General features: G+C 40.4%; 1 long non-coding RNA gene across 1 annotated transcript in view; it reads left to right on the forward strand.

Moving 5' to 3' along the window:
• Positions 1 to 13,678, forward strand: part of LOC136326049 (uncharacterized) — a 15,118-nt gene extending 1,440 nt beyond the window's left edge. Inside the window, exons 2-3 of the long non-coding RNA XR_010729378.1 lie at positions 11,794 to 11,877; positions 13,546 to 13,678. This is a non-coding gene — a long non-coding RNA (uncharacterized lncRNA). The remainder of the gene's footprint in view (positions 1 to 11,793; positions 11,878 to 13,545) is intronic.
• Positions 13,679 to 18,428: the final 4,750 nt, after the last annotated feature.

An 18,428-nucleotide genomic window follows, 5' to 3' on the forward strand; every position in this document is an offset into this window, starting at 1 on the left:
CACAGATAGCAAATGGCAAAACCAAGTTAGAACTCAAATGTCTGACTACAATAGCAGTGATTCTCACCATTTAACCTGTCTTTAATTTATCTAGGCAGAACAGTGATATCTTAAAATTAAAAAAGAATTGTATCTATCCCAGGTTGCACCAGGTAAGGATATGGGAAATTGGCTACTCTCATATACTGTTGGCAGAATGTTAATTGGTACAGCATTTTTTTGAGGAAATATTTAGCAGTATTGATCAAAATATATGTAACCTTCAACTTAGCAAATCCACTAACAGATATTTTAGACAAATTCTTATATGCACAAAAATGTATGTAAATGTTTATTACAACATTGTAATAGTGAAAAAATAGAAACAACATGAATGTCTATCAATTGAAAATGTTTAATGACATATCTATCCATTACTATGATATGCTTTGCACTAGATATACATATAAAATCTCGATATTACAGCCATAGAAACAGATTCAAGATTTAAAACAAAATGAACAAAAAACCTAGCAAAATTTGAACTTAAAATTTTAGTAAACTTTACTTCTGATTCCCTAAGTCAGTAGTTGGCAAACTACAGCTCACAAGCCACATGCAGCTCTTTGGCCCCTTGAATGTGGCTCTTCCATAAAATACCACGTGCTGACAAAGGTAAGCTTAGGAGTACCCTAATTAAGTTAATAACAATGTACCTACCTATATAGCTTAAGTTTAAAAAATTGGGCTCTCGAAAGAAATTTAAATCATTGTACTATTGATATTTGGCTCTACTGACTAATGAGTTTGCCGACCACTGCCCTAAGTCATCCATGTTCTTTGTACATTTCTGTGCATTAAACCTACCTTAAACACTCTCCCATAGCCTGTCAATTTGGCAAACTGATATATTCCCATATGAGCTCAAATAATATCTCTTCTATGACTTTGCTGGAAACTTTAGATGAATTTTCCCTAATGCTTCCACTTGCTTCTGTTATACCATTTTGTTCTACTTAATATTTCAAATATCTCCTGCTAAGCCAAAAGCTCCATAAAGGCAAGAAGTTTGCTTTTTCAGCACCCAGCACAATGCCCTTCACCTAGTAGGCAATAATTGCTGAATAATACAAAACTTCTGTTTAAGTCTAATTTGACTTATTAATTTGGCCATTTCCCTAAATTCCCCAATTTCAGGATGCTTCATACACTTTGCAAAAAAAAAAAAAATCAGAATATAGAAGAGTATCAAATGAAAAGTGAAAGTCCACAACATCTGTATATTATGAACAACTTAATGCCAACAAATCAATAACTTATGAAGTGGTCATTGATGTATACAACTTACCTAAAATAATTCAAGAAGACACAGAAAATCTGAATAGCTCGATAGCTATTAAAGAATTGAATTATACCTGAAAACCTTCTCAACTGGTTCAGCGAAACTTCTCGTTGTTGATCAAACATTTAAATGTATGTATATATTTATATATCATATGTATCCTATACAAACTCTTTAACATAAGAGGAAAAACACCTTTCACTAAACTTTATGAGACAATCATTACCTTGAGACCAAAACCAGACACAGATGTTACAAGAGAACTATAGACCAATATTTCCTCATGAGCAAAAATTCCTAACAAAATACCAACAAATCAAATTCAACAATGTGTAAAAGGGTATTGCACCGTGACAAATTGGGACTTACTCCCTAAGAATTTAAGGTTAATTTAGCATTCAAAAACCAATAAGTATAATACATACTACTAAGAGTATAAAGAAAACACACAATCATCCCAATAGAAGCAGAAAAAAGAATATGAAAAAATTCAATACTTATGATTTTAAAAACTCTCGGCCCTGGCTGGTTAGCTCAGTGGTAGAGCGTCGGCCTGGTGTGCAGGAGTCCCGGGTTTGATTCCTGGCCAGGGCACATAGGAGAAGCGCCTATCTGCTTCTCCACCCCTCCCCCTCTCCTTCCTCTCTGTCTCTCTCTTCCCCTCCCGCAGCCAAGGCTCCATTGGAGCAAAGTTGGCCAGGGCGCTGAGGATGACTCCATGGCCTCTGCCTTAGGTGCTAGAATGGCTCTGGTTGCAACAGAGCAACGCTCCAGATGGGCAGAACATTGCCCCCTGGTGGGCATGCCGGGTGGATCCTAGTCGGGTGCATGCAAAAGTCTGACTGCCTCCCCGTTTCCAGCTTCAGAAAAATACAAAAAAACAAAACAAAACAAAAAAAAACCTCTCAACAAACTAGGAATAGAAGGAGAATTCTTCAGTCTGATAAAAGACTATGAAAAACATACAGGTAGTAACATGCTTAATGGTTAAAAATTGGATCTTTTCTGCTAAGATCCAGACCAAATGAAGAACAAGGCAAGTGGTGCTCTTACCACTTCTGTAAAATCTTGTCCCAAATGTTCTAGACAATAGAATAGGACCAGAAAAATAAATAGAAAGTATTCAGATTGGAAAGGAAAAAATAGACTGCCTTGATTCATAGTTGATATAATTACATCCATAGAAAATCCTAAGGGAAATTTGTTCTTTCCCAATCAAAATAATTTTAAATATCTTGGCAGGAATTTGCCTCTAACTACCACTAGGGGGTAGTAATTACACAATTAAAAAGTTCTGGGCCAGAGAATAGATTACCCTAGAAATAAAGTTATTTTTATCATATGTATGACTTTCTAAGTATATGTGACTTAACCAAATTCAACAAAAGCACCTTCGTTGGAAATGACAGAGGCCTCATTCATCTCATTATACCTCTAGATATAATATAAACATGATAATAAAAGTGATTTTCTTTTTTTTCTTTTCTTTTTTTTTTTTTTTGCATTTTTCTGAAGCTGGAAACGGGGAGAGACAGACAGACTCCCACATGCGCCCAACTGGGGTCCACCCGGCACGCCCACCAGGGGGTGATGCTCTGCCCATGGGGAGGGGTCGCTCTGTTGCGACCAGAGCCAGTCTAGCGCCTGAGGCAGAGGCCACAAAACCTTCCCCAGCGCCCGGGCTATCTTTGCTCCAATGGAGCCTTGGCTGCGGGAGAGGAAGAGAGAGACAGAGAGGAAGGAGAGGGGGAGGGGTGGAGAAGCAGATGGGCGCCTCTCCTGTGTGCCCTGGCCGGGAATCGAACAAGGGACCTCCGCACACCAGGCCGACACTCTACCACTGAGCCAACCGGCCAGGGCCAAAAGTGATGATTTTCTTATCTACACATACAAGTCATATGTAGTATGTATATGAAATAATTACATATTTTCCAGTTCTTCCTTCTTATCCCATACACAGAAAGTTATTTATCACAGATTTTTAAATTCTGATTTACCTTTGCTTAGGGCACTGTTATCCATCATAAAATAGTACTTGTGCCTGACCAGTGGTGGTGCAGTGGATTAAATGTAGACTTAAAATGCTGAGGTTGCAGTCGGAAACCCCAGGCTTGCCTAAGGTACATGCGGGAGTTAATGCTTCCTGCTCCTCTCCCCCTTTCTCTCTCTCTCTCTCTCTCTCTCTGCCTTTCTCTCTCTCCTCTCTAAAATGAATAAAAATTTAAACTTTTTTAAATCTTTAAAAAAATAAATAAAATGGTACTTGTTAAAGTATAATTTTGACCCTGGCTGGGTGGCTCAGTGAATAAAACATCCACCTGGCATACCAGAGATCGCAGGTTCCACCCCTGGTCAGGGCACATAGAGAAGCAATTAATAAGTACAGAACTAAATGGGACAACTAAGTGAAACAATGAGTTGATGCTTCTCTCTCTCTCTCAAATCAATGGGAAAAAAATAAAGTACAATTTTACTAAATCCTGGGGTTGCTACAAATGTAGTAATGAAAATTGTACTATAATAAAATCATACTTTACATATCTTTTTTTCTTCTTCCTTTTAAAAAAATTTTTTTTTTAATTTTTTTTATTTTTCCAAAGTGAGAAGCCGGAGGCAGGCAGACAGCCTCCCGCATGCACCTGACTGGGGTCTACCCAGCATGACCACTAGGGGGAAATGACCATGTGGGGCATTGCTGAGTTGTGACCGAAGCCATTCTAGCACCTGAGGTGAAAGCCATGGAGCCATCCTCAATGCCCGGGCCAACTTTGTTCCAGTGGAGCCTTAGCTGTGGGAGAGGACGAGAGAGACAGAGAGAAAAGAGAGGGGGAAGGGTGGAGAAACAGATGGGCACTTCTCCTATGTGCCCTGACCAGGAACTGAACCTGGGATTTCCACACGCTGGTCAACGCTCCACAGCTGAGCCAACTGGCCAGGGCCTACATATCTTTCTTATCTAGAATGAACCTTACTGCCCTAGTAGTTGAAATCTAATATTTTGCATGACAGGTTTGAATACTGGACTTATTAAATCATTTGTGCAAAGACACAGTTGATGACACAATCAGCATTGACTTATGACTTACAGACTAACACTTTTCACCACACCACACTAACACAGGAAGTACCCAAAACACTGGTTCAAAAATAGCACACTTGTATAGTTTTGTATATACATCTATGTTTTTCATTTAACATAAACCATAAAGATAGCTTCACAAATACACAAAGATATATGGAATATTTATTGCAATATTTTTTTTCTTTTTTTTTTTTTTTCTGAAGCCGGAAACGGGGAGAGACAGTCAGACAGACTCCCGCATGCGCCCGACCAGGATCCACCCGGCACGCCCACCAGGGGCGACGCTCTGCCCACCAGGGGGCGATGCTCTGCCCCTCTGGGGCGTCGCTCTGCCGCGACCAGAGCCACTCTAGCGCCTGGGGCAGAGGCCAAGGAGCCATCCCCAGCGCCCGGGCCATCTTTGCTCCAATGGAGCCTTGACTGTGGGAGGGGAAGAGAGAGACAGATAGGAAGGAGGGGGTGGGGGGTGGAGAAGCAAATGGGCGCTTCTCCTATGTGCCCTGGCCGGGAATCGGACCCGGGTACCCCGCACACCAGGCCGACGCTCTACCGCTGAGCCAACCGGCCAGGGCTGCAATATTTTTGTAATTAAAATGGAAATAACCTAAATATTCATCAATCTAGAATTGATCAATTCCATAAATAAATCATACATCTATCAATAAAGTATTATGTGCCTGTTAAAAATTGAGATTGATCGGCCCTGGCCGGTTGGCTCAGTGGTAGAGCATCAGCCTGGTGTGCAGGAGTCCTGGGTTCGATTCTCGGCCGGGGCACACAGGAGAAGCGCCCATCTGCTTCTCCACCCCTCCCCTTCTCCTTCCTCTCTGTCTCTCTCTTCCCCTCCCATAGCCAAGGCTCCATTGGAGCAAAGTTGGCCCAGGCGCTGAGGATGGCTTTATGGCCTCTACCTCAGGTGCTAGAATGGCTCTTTTTGCAACAGAGCAATGCCCTGGATGGGCAGAGCATCATCCCCTGGTGGGCATGCCGTGTGGATCCTGGTCGGGCGCATGCAGGAATCTGTCTGACTGCCTCCCTGTTTCCAACTTCAGAAAAATACAAAAAAAAAAAAAAATTGAGATTGATCCATATGTGCTGATATGAAAAGATAAATTGATAAGTGAAAACAGCAAGGTACAGAAAAAAAGTACCATATTAAGTCATTTGTATAAAAAATTAATATAAAATATTTAAGTTTGATAGGCATAAAATAGTTAAGGAACTATAACCATGACTCTTAACAGGGACTGTTTCTTGTGGAAAAGGGGAAAGGAAGGAAAACTCTTTTTTATCTTATACCCTTCTTTATATTACTCTTATAATAACAGTAATAATTTGTAAGACTAAATCAAAGACTAGTCATGTAATATTTTAAGACCTAAAACTAAAACTACATATTGCTTATGAAGTTATACATATGTAATAAAATTATAGAAAAGTGATTATATTTAGGGAAAGAGGGAGATAAAAAATTGGGAGGAGTATATATCTTTAAAAAGAATAGCTAAACTAACCTGACCAGGCAGTGGTACAGTGGATAGAGCATTGGCCTAGGATGCCAAGGACCCAGGTTGGAAACCACCACGTTGCTGGCTTGAGCACAGGCTCATCCGGCTTGAGTGTGGGGTTGCCCCCTTAAGCGTGGGACATAGATACGACCCCATGGTTGCTGCCTTGAGCCCTAAGGTTGCTGGCTGGAAGCCCAAGGTCGCTGGCTTGAGCTCAAGGTTGCTGGCTTGAGCAAGGGGTCACTGGCTCAGCTGCAGCCCCCTGGTCAAGGCACATATGTGAAAGCAATCAATGAACAACTAAGGTGATGCAACTAGGAGTTGATGCTTCTCATCTCTCTCCCTTCCTGGATGTTGGTCCCTGTCTGTTCCTCCAGCTCGCTCTCTCTCTCTCTCTCTCTCTTTCTCAAAAAAACAAAAAAACAAAAAAACAAACAAACAAAAAAAAAACCTGAACTAGGCCCTGGCCGGTTGGCTCAGCGGTAGAGCGTCGGCCTGGCGTGCGGGGGACCCAGGTTCGATTCCCGGCCAGGGCACATAGGAGAAGCGCCCATTTGCTTCTCCACCATCCCCCCTCCTTCCTCTCTGTCTCTCTCTTCCCCTCCCGCAGCCAAGGCTCCATTGGAGCAAAGATGGCCCGGGCGCTGGGGATGGCTCCTTGGCCTCTGCCCCAGGCGCTAGAGTGGCTCTGGTCGCAGCAGAGCGACGCCCCAGAGGGGCAGAGCATTGCCCCCTGGTGGGCAGAGCCTCGCCCCTGGTGGGCGTGCCGGGTGGATCCCGGTCGGGCGCATGCGGGAGTCTGTCTGTCTCTCCCCGTTTCCAGCTTCAGGAAAAAAAAAAAAAAACAAACAAACAAAAAAACCTGAACTAAATATAATAAAATATTAAGACCTTAATAAAGCTGATTAGTTACAACTTGATAAAGCTGATGTTAATTAATTTTTGTGTACTTATTTGTCTGTTTTAAATATTTTGTAATAAAATGAATGGGCTTTCAAGAGACAAAAAATTAGATACTGAAGAAATGACCTGATAAGTTACTGAGTGATATGTGAGTTGCAGAATTATGTGTATTGCTTAAAATTAATGTGTGCCATGATCAAACCACAAAATACCAACATATACTTACATGTACATAGCAAATTTTTTTTTTTTTGTATTTTTCTGAAGTGTGAAACGGGGAGGCAGTCAGACAGACTCCCGCATGCGCCCGAGTGGGATCCACCCGACATGCCCACCAGGGGGCGATGCTCTGCCCATCTGGGGCATTGCTCTGCCGCAATCAGAACCATTCTAGCGCTTCAGGCAGAGGCCACAGAGCCATCCTCAGCGCCGGGGGAAACTTTGCTCCAATGGAGCCTTGGCTGTGGGAAGGGAAGAGAAAGACAGAGAGGAAGGAGAGGGGGAGGGGTGGGAAAGCAGATGGCCGCTTCTCCTGTGTGCCCTGGCCGGGAATCGAACCCTAGACTCCCACATGCCAGGCCGACGCTCTACCACTGAGCCAACCGGCCAGGGCTACATAGCAAATTTTTGAAAAGGATACACACCTACATTTAATAGCAGTCACCTCCATAAAATGGCCTTGGGGAGAGAAGTAGAGAATACATTTTAACTTCTTTACTTTATACATATCTACATTTGATTTTTTACAATGAGCCTGTATTAGTTTTGTAATTCAAAAAATAAACATTTTATTTATTTACTTTAATTTTTATTTATTTATTTTTATTGGGGAGATATTGGTTAATAAAATCACATAGGTTTCAGGTGTACAGTTTTTTTATAATTAAAAGTTTTTTTCTCACTGATTTGAGAGAGAGAGAAGCAACAACTCGCTGTTCTACTTGGTTATTCCATTTAATTGGGCACTCATTGGTTGCTTCTTGTACGTGCCCTGCCCAACGATCAAACCCCCGATCCTAGTGTGCCAGGACAACATTGTATCTATCCACTGAGTCAGTCAGCCAGGACAGGGGTACAATTCTATAATACATTATCTATTTATTATCGTATTATGCGCTCACTACCTCAAGTCAAGTCTCTTTCCGTCATCATTTATCCCCTCTTTACCTCCTTCTACCTCCTCTCACCACTTTTTCTCTCTGGTCAGCTGTTGTCTGTGTCTATGATGTTTTTTGTTTGGTTGGTTTTCTGGTTTTGGAGGGGTTTGTTTGTTTTTCCTTAATCCTTTCATCTTTTTCACCTAGCCCTGCAACCTGGGTCTCCTCTGATAGCTGTCGGTCTGTTCTCTATGAGTCTGTTTATTTTTTTCTAAGATTTTATTTATTGATTTTACAGAGAGAGGAGGGAGTGGAGTGAGAAGTATGGACTCATAGTTGCTTCATTTTAGTTGTTCATTGATTGCTTGTCTATATGTGCCTTGAACATGCAAGCCCAGGGTTTTGAACCAGTGACCTCAGTGTCACAGGTCAATGCTTTTTCCACTGTGCCACCACAGTCTAGGTCACGCCTTTTTCTATTTTATTTGTTAGTTTATTTTTTTTCTTTAGATTCCACATATGAATGAAATTATATGATTTTAAAAAGTAAACATTTAAAAAAGTGAAATATACTATATTGGCATTATTGACTTGATGATATTTTAATTAAATAGTAAATAAAGTCAGCCATTGACCTAAATCTAGCTAGCCCTACTCCTTGTTCCTCAGTGTCATACTGCAGCTCCTGTGTCAGGTTCAGCTGGCCTCGCTTGTGAGTTTGACAGTCTCTAAGTCTGACGGGTAATGAATTCTAACTTTGTTTGATGTATTTACTACTATATTCCCAACACCTAAAACAATGCCTGTCACATGATGTGTTCAATCAATATTTGTAGTTTAAATGATAATGACTTAGAGGCCTACAGAACAACAACAAAAAAAGACAGAGAGTTTTAGAGTTACAGACCTTAGGATCAAAATGCCAACTTAGCATTTGTAAAGAAAACTCTGTCAGACCTTACAACCCTGAAAAGCAACAGATATGTCACACATGAAGACAACTCACCTGAAATTCCAGACTAGAACTCTTGAGTTAGGATTCTTTTTCCTGTTTCTGGAAAATACGTGTTTCCTCCTAGATGTTGTACAGCTACAGAATATGGATAATGATTTGGACCCAGGGAGGTTTTCAGCCATAACTCATCCTTTGAAAATCTCTACTCCATCTTGAGGGTGTGAAACAAGAGCTGGATATAATGAGGAGGAAGATCGAACGCTACAGTTAAAGATGTCTGTCTTTCCTCCCAATTCTGCCATCCCCTACTACACTACCAAACACAAGTTCAATAGGAAGAATTTCTACTCCCTATTATAGTTACTAGAGTCTGTGTATGATTTACTACCTAAAGAAATATTTGATTTCCAAAGTAATCTCCTTATTCAATGAAGAGGCATAGAGGGCATTTCTCACACCTCAGATTGTAAAAAAAAAAAAATAAATTTAATTCTATCAAAACCCAGTGTTGCCTGACCAGGCAGTGACGCAGTGGCTAGAGCGTCAGACTGGAATGCAGAGGACCCAGATTCGAGACCCTGAGGTCGCCAGCTTGAGCGTGGGCTCATCTGGTGTGAGCAAAAGCCCACCAGCTTGAACCCAAGGTCGCTGGCTCCAGCAAGGGGTTACTTGGTCTGCTGAAGGCCCGCGGTCAAGGCACATATGAGAAAGCAATCAATGAACAACTAAGATGTTGCAATGCGCAATGAAAAACTAATGATTGATGCTTCTCATCTCTCTCCATTCCTGTCTGTCTGTCCTTGTTTATCCCTCTCTCTGACTCACTCTCTATCTCTGTAAAAAATAAATAAATAAATTTTAAAAACAGATAAAAAACCAGTGTTGACTGGTGGGAGATTGGCAGTACCTAATATCCCATAGTTGAGCACACTTATACTGTACCACAGATGTTAAGAGGAGCAACTTCTGCAAATACACACTAGGTACAAACATACATCTAGGAGCTGGAAGTACAGAATACATGGGGTATTGGTTCCAGGGCCCCCTGAAGATACCAAAATCCTCAGATTCTCAAGCCCCTGATATAAAATGGCATGATATTTGCATATAACCTTCACAATCCTCCCATATACTTTATAATACCTAATACAATGTAAATGCTATGTAAATAGTTGTTATACTGTTTTGTTTAGGGAATAATGACAAGAAAAAGAGTCTGTACATATTCAGTACAGACACAACCATTGTAAGCCTACTACATAGTACACGTCGATAACAACATAACATCTTTTTGGGATTTTTTTCAATCGCAGTTTATTGATTTGCAGATATAGAACCCACAGATACAAAGGACTGGCTCTAGTAATTAGGAAAATTGCACAAGAATTTTATTGCTGCATTGTTTAACATTTGTAATAACAAAACATTAGAAATAAAAGTCCAGCATTAAAACACATCAATGATGGTATATTTACACAATGGAATCATGTGAATAGTGAACATGAATAAACTACTTGCTTTGTGCATCATCGTAAATGGATCACAAAAGCAATGTTGAGTGGGGCAAAAGTAAGTTAACAACAACAACAAAAATGTTCATTTTCACATAGTTCCAAAACAGACAAATTTAAAATGGTACAGTTTTGGAAAATACAGTTAGGTAGTAAAGCCACTTTTAAAATGTAAGTAAATGATAAGCACCGAATTTCCAGTTGTGATTGCTTGGAGTAGGAAGGTGCAAGGGGGAGCCCAGGGTGGGCACAGAGGGTGCTTGGCAGATACTGGCAGCATTCTACTTCTAACATTGGATGATAAGCTCGTGGATGGTCATTTTATTATTATTAAAATTGTACATATTTATTATATACGCTTTTTCAAATATATACCTTACCGTAAAAATTAAAAGGTGATATGTGAAGTAGCTAAGTTGTCAGTTGTTGATTTCAACAATAAACATTTGGCCCTGGCCGGTTGGCTCAGCGGTAGAGCGTCGGCCTGGAGTGCAGGAGTCTCGGGTTCGATTCCCAGCCAGGGCACACAGGAGAAGCGCCCATCTGCTTCTCCACCCCTCCCCCTCTCCTTCCTCTCTGTCTCTCTCTTCCCCTCTCGCAGCCGAAGCTCCATTGAAGCAAAGATGGCCCCGGTGCTGGGGATGGCTCTGTGGCCTCTGCCTCAGGCGCTAGAATGGCTCTGGATGCAACAGAGCGACGCCCCGGATGGGCAGAGCATCGCCCCCTGGTGGGCATGCCGGGTGGATCCTGGTCGGGCGCATGCGGGAATCTGTCTGACTGCCTCCCCTTTTCCAGCTTCAGAAAAATGAAAAAAAAAAAAAAAACCAATAAACATTCTATGTAACAATAATGATGATATTACCTAATATTTATATATATCTTTAAGATTACAAAGTATTTTCTCATACACTATTTCATTTATTTCTAACAATCTTGCCTAAGTTAGTAGATAGTATTATCGCCATTTCCATTAAAAACATGCTGAGATACAGAAACATCATTAACTTGCTTTTCCAAACGCATTAATGTCAGGAAAGAATACCCTAAATTTCTAATTACCAACTTAACAACTGCTTATACCTTATGTTTAAATGTTTGCATATGTTATTAGTATTCTTGTGCCTGTGGTTGAGTTATAGTATTAACTTACACTAAGTACTGAGTACTGTTCTCCATAGTTATGTGCATTATATCTTCATCTTTGCAAGAGACAGGGACTATTATTATTATGCCCATTTCACAGGTGAAGAAACTGATAATGTGATTAAGTAAATTTGCCTTCTTTTGTAAGTGGCAGACATGGATCTAAGAGTCTTTTCTTTGATTGATTGATTGATTGATTGATTGATTGATTTTAGAAAGAGAGGGAGAGAGACAGACAGAAACATCAATCTGTTCCTGTATATGCCCTTTCAGGGAATTGAACCAGCAACCTCTGCACATCAAGATGATGCTCGATGTTCTAACCAACCAAGCCATCTGGCCAGGGCAATTCTAAGTGTAAGTCCAGGTCTTTAACCAATATGTAATTATGCTTCAGTAATTCATTCCTTCTCCTTCCAGCTTTTCTATCATGAAAATGGACAAAATATTCAAGAATTTTAGCAATTACAATAGATCCTTATTCGTGGAGTCTACACTTGTAAATTTGCCTATTCACTAAAATTTATTTGTAACCACAAAATCAATATCCCCTGAACTTTCAGTTTTTCCTGGACATGCACAAGATGACAAAAAAACAAAACAAAAAAAAACACAAGTCACTGGACATGCACTTACACAGCTGAAGTCAAACAGGGTGACGCTCTGCCTTCCTGTTTCAGTTCTCATATTGTAAGCGTGTCCTTCAGTATCTAGGTCTATTTAGGGCTAAATTTTTTGCATTTTTGTACTTTTGGTTGGTGATTTTGCTGTTTAAGATGGTTATGTAGTGTTGTTCCTAAACACAAGAGAGCTGTGATGTGCCTTATGGAGAAAAATGTGTAAAAGAATCAATGATTTCATAAATAAGTGGAACAACAAATCGATATCCATCTCTCCCTTTTTCCCCTTCTCTCTCTCTAAAATCTAAATTTAGCCTGACCTGTGGTGGCATAGTCGATGGCACATTGACCTAGAATGCTGAAGTCGCTGATTCAAAACCCCAGGCTTGCCCAGTTAAGGCAATACAAAAAGCAAATACTATGAGTTGACGCTTCCCACTCCTCCCCCGCCCTCTTCTCTCTCTGTCTGTCTTTCTCTCTCTCTCTTTCTCTCTCTCATCTCTATAAAATCAATAAATAAAATATTTTTTAAAAATAAAATCTAAATTTAAAAAATTTAATTGAGACATATAAAACAAAGTGGAGAATTGGGTGTATTAGCATTCACAGAGAACATAATGGCTAAGAACATAGGTTCTGGAGGCCAACTGTCTGGTTCTAATTCTATCATTTACATAGTGGTGTGAACCTGGTCAATTTATTAGTTTCTTTGCATCATCAGTGTCCTTTTCAACAGTGAGGTACTAATATCAGTACCTATCTCATCATTGGAGTGTTGTGAGAGTTAAAGTACAGTCAATAAAGTACTTAGCACAGCAATGTGTAAGTCATTACTATTATCAGTACTAATTTACATTTGAAATAAGAATTGTCATGTTTGTTTAAGTAAACATAAACATTGAGACATTCATTATTAGTATTTTAGAAGATATAGAACAGAAAATATAATTAAAATAGAGTTAGTATTTCAACACAATTTTCCCCTAAATGGCTAACAAATCTGCCCAATGTAAAATGATTTAAAGAGATTTAGAAGGAGTGTTTATTTCACCTGAAATAGGTATGTGTGATATTGTGATTTATAATAAGAAGTTGATATCTTGGTATCTGCCCCGGGGTCCTGACTCAGGGATTCCCCAAACCTTGTAAATTCTTAACTAATAAGAATACTAGGAGCAACTTTTGTTCTAATATTTGTTCTCCTGAAAGCCTTGTAATTTCCTGAATGATGGAAATGTCTCCTGTTCTAATGAGGCAACTCTGGGAGGGTTCCTGGACAAGGGTTGGTCAGTCAGTGAAGAGAGGAAGCCATGATTAGAAGCTTAAAATTCTTGTTACCACCCCTCTCCCGTGGTTCTCTTGAGAATGAACCAGGGCTGAAATGGTGGTAATGACTGGTTTCCAGGTGGGTGAACACATCTGCACTGGGACAGTGATGCGACCCAGCTCCACATGGACAGAAGCTCTTGTACTCAGGACTCTCCCAGACCTCGCCTTCTGTACTTTTTCATCTGGCTGTTCACCTGTATCCTTTATCCTATCCCTTAATAATCTGGTAAATATAAGTGTTTCCCTGGGTTCTATGAGCCACTCTAGCAAATAATCAAATCCAAGGGAGAGGAGGCCATGGGAACCTTTGATTTGTAGCCAAGTGGGCAGAAGTTGTGGGATACTTGGGGAACTACTAGTTGAGAGTGTCATCTGAAGTGAGGGACAGTCTTGTGGGACTGAGCCCATAAAAGGTGCTATCTGACACTATCTCCAGGTAAATGATTTTAGAATTGTGTGAAGTGCAGCTGGTGTCACAGGATTGTTTGGTGTGGGGAGAACACACACCCATTTGGTTACCAGAGTGTCAGAAGTGGTGGCAGCTCTACAGAAGTAACGGAGACACATTGGAGATAAAGAACTGGGTGTTTCCCTGCACAGAGAGAAACAACGAGTGGTTTTCTAACTCAGCATGTTTGTGTGACACCACATGCTTTTACACGCATACTACTGGACGCGAAATGAGGAAGGAAGGGCAAAAGAGAAAGAAAATAAAGAAGACATTTTCTTTTCTTTTCAAGACTTTATTCATTTTAGAGAGGAGAGAGGGAGAGAAGGGGGGAGGAGCAGGAAGCATCAACTCCCTTATGTGCCTTAACCAGGCAAGCCCGGGGTTGAGAGCAGGCAACCTCAGCGTTCCAGGTCGACGCTTTATCCACTGCGTCACCACAGGTCAGGCAAGATATTTTTAAAATAATTCACAAATAGGATAGCTAACTTAAAATCAGATTTACTGAAGAATGAATAATCTAGACCTACAAAATGTCTGAAAGCCAGCCACCCCTCAATAGTTCTGAATCCTGTCCCCCACCAAAAAAGTTCCTGTGGTTTCTTACTAGATTAGATAAACACAAACTGGCCTGGCTTGTGGTGGCATAGTGGAAGGAGTGTCAACCTGGGACACTAAGGTCACACATTCCAAACCCTGGGCTTGCCCAATCAAGGCACATATGACAAGCAAGCCATGAGCAACTAAAGTGAAGCAACTATGAGTCCATGCTTCTTGCTCCCTCACCCCTCTGTAAAAGCAATAAATAAAATCTTTAAAAAAAACCCACAAACTAAAGCCCTTGTTCACTTTCATTTTTATGTAACTAAACTCACAAAAAGTGTTAATTAAGCTCATTTACTTCCCCTTTAGTCTCCCTTCCTTGGCTGTCCCAGACACATACTATAATAGAAAAAGCAAAGTTGGTTAAATTTTCTTTAAACCACTCAGATTTGAATGATTTTTTATGCCAAATGTGGCTGATTTCTTCAAGATTTAGGCCTAAGTGCACTGGGTATTTGTTGTTATAACTGCATTGGATACTATATTATTATAGAGTTTTTGCTTTGTTCTATTTACTTTTCTTTTTTTTTTTTTTTTTTTTATAATTTTATTTTTTAATGGGGTGACATCAATAAATCAGGATACATATATTCAAAGATAACAAGTCCAGGTTATCTTGTCTTTCAATTATGTTGCATACCCACCACCCAAAGTCAGATTGTCCTCTGTCACCTTCTATCTTGTTTTCTTTGTGCCCCTCCCACCCCCTATCCCTCTCCCATTCCCCCCTCCCCCCCGTAACCACCACACTCTTATCAATGTCTCTTAGTTTCACTATTATGTCCCACCTACGTATGGAATAATACAGTTCCTGTTTTTTTCTGATTTACTTATTTCGCTTCGTATCATGTTATCAAGATCCCACCATTTTGCTGTAAATGTTCCGATGTCATCATTTCTTATGGCTGAGTAGTATTCCATAGTGTATATGTGCCACATCTTCTTTATCCAGTCATCTATTGATGGGCTTTTTGGTTGTTTCCATGTCCTGGCCACTGTGAACAATGCTGCAATAAACATGGGGCTGCATGTGTCTTTACGTATCAATGTTTCTGAGTTTTGGGGATATATACCCAGTAGAGGGATTGCTGGGTCATAAGGTAGTTCTATTTTCAGTTTTTTGAGGAACCACCATACTTTCTTCCATAATGGTTGTACTACTTTACATTCCCACCAACAGTGGATGAGGGTTCCTTTTTCTCCACAGCCTCTCCAACATTTGCTATTACCTGACTTGCTAATAACAGCTAATCGAACAGGTGTGAGGTGGTATCTCATTGCCGTTTTGATTTGCATTTCTCTATGTTCTATTTACTTTTCAACTGAATTACTTTAGTTTCTGGGCGACTTTGTTCTTCAATTTGCATTCCTGCTTGATTTTACTATAACTATATGCATAATTCAGCAGTTATGCTGTAGGAAGCAGAGAGCATGTCTAATCTACATCCTTGAGAGCCATCAGGTGAAACTGGATTTGACAAAAAAGATGCGACTTAACATTGGGAAGGGAACATCCTGTTGATTATTTGCTACACATCCAAGAGGGCAGACTAGTTTTGATCTAATAGGTAACTGGAAGCCACATTAGTTTTTTGACACAATAATTGCTACCGTTTATTGAAGGCCAGCACTGTTTTAAGTGCTTTGCGTGTATTTATTTATATTAACAATCCTATAGAGTAGGTACAGCACATATTTGATTTGATCATTACCCAGCCAGAGATATAGAAACCATTATAAGTACTTCAAACAGGGTATTTAATACAAGGATTTGGATACAAAAATATTGGAAGGACTAGAGAAATAAAAGAGGGGAAAATAATATAACTGCGAGAGACTGCTTCCTTAAAATTGGAAAAGTGAACAAGGAAGTTACCTAGACTGGGCAGGTGTGTACTTGTCTTTGACACTGGGGTTCTTGCTGCTCAGCAGGAGTCTAGGAACTCACAGGCCTGTGGCTGCTGCTGAAACTACTAATCCCGGCAGCGCTGCCATGGCCACACCCACAGTCTCTATTGCAGGAATCCACCAGAGTTTTCTGCCTCTGCAGAAACCAAAAACTAAATGACTACCCTTCTATCTCTCTCTGAGTGTTTTATTTTAGTAGTTTTTATGTTTATTCTATTTTCTCGTTTTTTGTTCTTTGGCTTTTAAAATAGATTTGCAATCTCTGCATAAACTAAGTTCCAGGATCAAATGCAATGATTCCCTTTTCTCTTCATTTCCCAGCTACACATGGCCATGCCCATCCGACAGAGCTTTTCCAGAGCCCCCGTGGAGGAAATGCAGCGCCCAGGCTTCCAGTACAGAGATATTACGGAAGGATGGAAATGGGCTGGAGTACAAGTAGATAACATCTGGCACAATCCCTGTTTTGCCGGTGAGGAAATAAAAACACAGAGTTTGAATAACTTCTGTACAGCCACACAGTTAGTAAAGGGTAGAGCTGGCATTCTAACTCAAGCCCTCTACTTACCTTTCCTTACTCCTTAGTGTGTCCTGCTACTCCAGCCAAGCCACTTTATGTGTCATTCATGCAGGCTGGGCTCACCACCTTAACATGTGCTCCTGTTTTCTACCTGCTTGAAATGCCTTTACAGCTTCTCTCTCCCTAGTCAAATGGGAGAATTATAGATTATTGTATGTAAAATAAATCTTAATAGTTACTCCCAGGCAGTAGAATTAGAAATAAAATTTTTCATTCTTTTCTTAAAATTTTATTTGATTTTAGAGAGACGGGACAGGAGAAAGAGAGAGAAAGACAGAAACATCTATCTGTTTTTGTATGTGCCTTGACCAGAGATAAACCCAGCAACCTCTGCATATCAAGACGATGCTCTAGTCTAACCAACTGGATCTATCTGGTCTGGGCAAATCTTTCATTCTGTATACTTCTGTATTATTTCAACTAATTTTTTTCTTTCAAAGTATGTATTACTCTGGTAGATAATAACAATGGAAATAAATAAATAGATAGATAGATAAAAAAAATAAAACTCAACTCTTGGCCTGGCCTGTGGTGGCACAGTGGATAGAGCATTGACCTACAACACTGAGGTCACCGGTTTAAAACCCTGGGCTTGCCCAATCAAGGCACATACAACAAGCAAGCAATGAACAACTAAAGTGAAGCAACTAAAAGTTGATACTTCTTGTTCCATCTCCCTCTATAAAATGAATAAATAAAATCTTTTAAAAAATACTCAACTTTTGGCATTTTTCTTGTATATTTTGCCTCTGAAATACTTCACAGTGATTTGACTGATAACAAGAGGAGGAGCAGATACTATTGACTGGACAATAAGTTGATTAATATGGACTGAGGCCTTTACCATAGGCAAGAGTGTTCAAATACTTTTGACCCAAATAAATTATTTCATATGCATATATATAAAATAATAATGTGGATGACAAGTCTTTATGATGTATACTTTAAGCAGAAATCATTGTTTAAGTTTCCACTTCAATTTTACTCACTTTTTAGTGATGAAACACAATCTAATTCACCAGACTCCTCCTCGTTCCCCAACGCCTAAACCACTCTCCCACCCACCTACCTCTCACTCTGCTTCACTCAAAAACTGCCTGGTCAGGCAAGTCCCATATGTTTTGTTTGTTTGTTTGTTTTGTTTGTTTGTTTTTGTATTTTTCTGAAGCTGGAAACGGGGAGAGACAGTCAGACAGACTCCCGCATGCGCCTGACCGGGATCCACCCAGCACGCCCACCAGGGGCGAAGCTCTGCCCACCAGGGGGTGATGCTCTGCCCCTCCGAGGGGTCGCTCTGACGTGACCAGAGCCACTCTAGCGCCTGGGGCTGAGGCCAAGGAGCCATCCTCAGCGCCCGGGCCATCTTTGCTCCAATGGAGCCTTGGCTGCGGGAGGTGAAGAGAGAGACAGAGAGGAAGGG

The sequence above is a fragment of the Saccopteryx bilineata genome, chromosome 1, assembly GCF_036850765.1.
Source record: "Saccopteryx bilineata isolate mSacBil1 chromosome 1, mSacBil1_pri_phased_curated, whole genome shotgun sequence".
In the NCBI taxonomy this organism is placed as follows: domain Eukaryota; kingdom Metazoa; phylum Chordata; class Mammalia; order Chiroptera; family Emballonuridae; genus Saccopteryx; species Saccopteryx bilineata.